The sequence below is a fragment of the Meleagris gallopavo genome, chromosome 1 (assembly GCF_000146605.3).
Source record: "Meleagris gallopavo isolate NT-WF06-2002-E0010 breed Aviagen turkey brand Nicholas breeding stock chromosome 1, Turkey_5.1, whole genome shotgun sequence".
Lineage (NCBI taxonomy): Eukaryota > Metazoa > Chordata > Aves > Galliformes > Phasianidae > Meleagris > Meleagris gallopavo.
In genome coordinates, this window is record NC_015011.2 from 160,375,289 (window position 1) to 160,378,417 (window position 3,129).

A 3,129-nucleotide genomic window follows, 5' to 3' on the forward strand; every position below is an offset into this window, starting at 1 on the left:
GCACTTCCCTCATTACCTGTTTTCAATTTAGAAACTTTTTAGCAAAAGAAGCAGAGACAGAGGAGATGTCCCACCTCAAAGGGCTCCTGGAGTCAGCCATGGAGTGAACTGACTTTGGCTTGGGGGCTCTGATAGATCTGTTGCGGGGGCTGAAGGAGGAGGCAGATAATATCCTTATTGCAGATAGACCATCATAGTTGGGGTTGAAGGGACACAAGGTCTTACGAAGCCCGTCTGCTCTGAGAAGGGGCAGGAAGGAAAAAGAAAAAAGAAAAAAAAGAAGAAAAAAAAAAAAGAAGAAACACTCCTCTCAACTGCTCTAACTTAATGGAGTAAAGGGGGAAGAAAGGGAGGAGCAGGAAGTGGTAACATTTGGACTCCTGAAATGAGACTCCAGGTCTCGGTTTCACAGAACATCTTTTGTTTTCAGCTGGTGAGAAAGACTCAAGCAACAAATTGCCCAGGAGACTGTGCAGTCTGTGGTTGCTACTGAACACAACTTCAAACTCCAACCAAAAGGAAGCTCTTTTCCTGCTAAGCTGAGCCCTTCACCCTAGAGCAATCCTCTGCCCTCTGAAACACTCCCTTACCCTGCTCCATCAGCCAGGAAAGTGCTTAGAATACATGCCAAAATTCTTATCCCCCCCCTCCTCTGCAATTCACATACATACACTTCTGTAGTGGTCACGCTGAGATACAATCCGCTGGCTTCAGTAAAATTGAAGGGATTGAATATTTCATAAGCAATTTACACATCCCTGACAAACTCCACAGTTCCCTGGAAATGCAGCAGAGCTCTTGTGCATGCTCTGTGCAGTTGCCTGCTCAGGTAACATCACTCTAGGGCACTGAGAAGGGAATACAACTGTTTGGAAAGACCTTTGTGTTGATGGATGGCAAAAGCAGTTTTAGATTGCACACAGCAAGGAGGTAAAATGTTGAGGCTCCAATTTACAAACCGTCTCTTTGCCTCTTTCTTCACTCCATAGACCTGTACCCATCAGAAGTTTCCTGCAGCGCTCCTCTTGATGTACTCAAAGCCCTCATCCGTTTTCCCACCACTGCAGTGATAAACACCCCCGCAAGAAGTTTACTCGCAAGAAAAAAACACATGCAAAATTTCTGAATGCCTCAGGGTCCAACAGCAAGTAGAAAAACATAAAATAAAATAAGATGGGGCGCTGTCCCTGCCTCTTCATTTTAGCTATCATTTTGGCATATGCCAGAACGTTACCCCAGGCAAAACATAAGCAGGTAACGAACAGGGATTTGCATGCAATTCCAACAGTGGTCGTGACCACAGGCACTGCTTCGTGCAAGTCTCTCCTTCTCAGGGTGTTCATAAAACCCATCTTTGCACACCAGCTGCACTACAGGCAGCTGCAACATCTAAGGCTATTTGTACTTTTAATTGGATTATCAATTGACATGACAGAAAGGCTGATGTTTCTGCACAAAAACATGTTTATTACATTGATGCAGAACTGACTCAGAGCACAAGGATGCTTTGAGGTTTGTATGCTTGATCAGCAGATTCAAATCCCTTGTTGCCAGCTTGGCACAAATTGCTAGCCAGTCCCTTCCCAAGAGACAAGCTTTGACTATCTCTCCCGACAGCAGTAACTACTCATGTACCAATTAGATGCACATCCTTTCCAACAACGGCTTTGCAAACACTCAGACAGTGTATCTCTGGATCTTAACTGACTTCTCATTCCAGGAGTGAGGCTTTTGGGAACGCCAGTGAAGACACCTTCCACTCCATGCTTTTCCCCTAGCGTGCAAAAATAAAAGAGGCAAAGCTAAAATAACGTTGTAAAGCACAAGGGAAAATCATTTTTAAAATATCTTCAGGTTGTCTGGTTTTACGTGCAGCGGTACTCTGGCGTTCTTTCACTCTCCTTAGGTCTACCTATGCTCGCTTTAAGATCAAACTGGCATTTTTTGCCAGCAATTCATTGGAAGCAGCTCTCCACCAGCCCTCTCCCTCCCCACCTGCAGGCAAGCCAGGATCTGGGCCTCACAAGACTATGGTGGCGTGGGTGTTGTTGGCTGCCTGTTTTGGCAGCCTCTCCTCCTTTCTTCCAGCTCTGTTTTGAAACACAATCTAAATTTAAAAAAAATTAAAAATTGGATGTTCCTGCTCTCACCACTCACGTCAGCACTCCTACAGAGTTAAGCAGCGTGCAGGTTGGCCTACATGGCACAAACTTTCGGCAAAGAAACTCTTACTTGTAGGGAAAGCATGAACTTTGGGAAGAAACGGGAAGTGAGAGACAAAAACGAGGGAGAAGAGCCAAGAGGCCTTTGGGAAGTGTCTCACTTGAATGGAAGGGGCAGAGAAAAGAGAAAAATGGCTCTCCAGAGCCGGCTCCCTCCTGCTTTAACAGCATTAGAATAGAATGTAATTTGGACTAAAAGACTAATTTTTTCCTGCAGTTTGATGGATGCTAGTGTCCCCACGTTTTTTCTTCTTTAACAATGTGTTACATAACATTCTGATACACTAGTTACCATCTCATGTCATAGCAATTTTATTAAGAGCTTATACTTACAAATACCCATTCCAAAAGGATTTCAGGACTTTTTTGCCATTTTCTCTGAACTAGGCTTGCTGAAGCACTGGCAACCAGGTCTGTGCTGCACAATGCAGCTTCCAGTAATAAAGTGCCTCTACACAAAATCTCTCATGAGCACTAAGAGTCAGGCATGGATTCTTCTTGCGTTTAGTCTCAAAGACTTGTAAACAAGTTTTGTTTAGCACACTGTGATAAAACACTTGTAACACAGCCCTAGTAGGTTCCTGTACCTGCCACGCTTCCAATTCCAGAAGTAATTCTGAGACAAATTCCTTTATACCAAGTAATGGAAATTTTGTCTAACTATTCTGCAGTTAGTGTTTGCTTGTTAATATGGTATCATCTTGTCAGACAAGACTGTGTACCATGAGGTATTTTTCCATATAAAATTGCTAATGCCATCAAGATTGTCCAAATGGGATCATCATCATTAAAAAGATTACGCGGTACGGAAAGTGATTACGACAACGTCTGAGCAGAAGGATTACTAATCACAAGTAGAATCCTGGAACAAATCTCATTCTCCGTATACAAGAAAGGACACAAAACC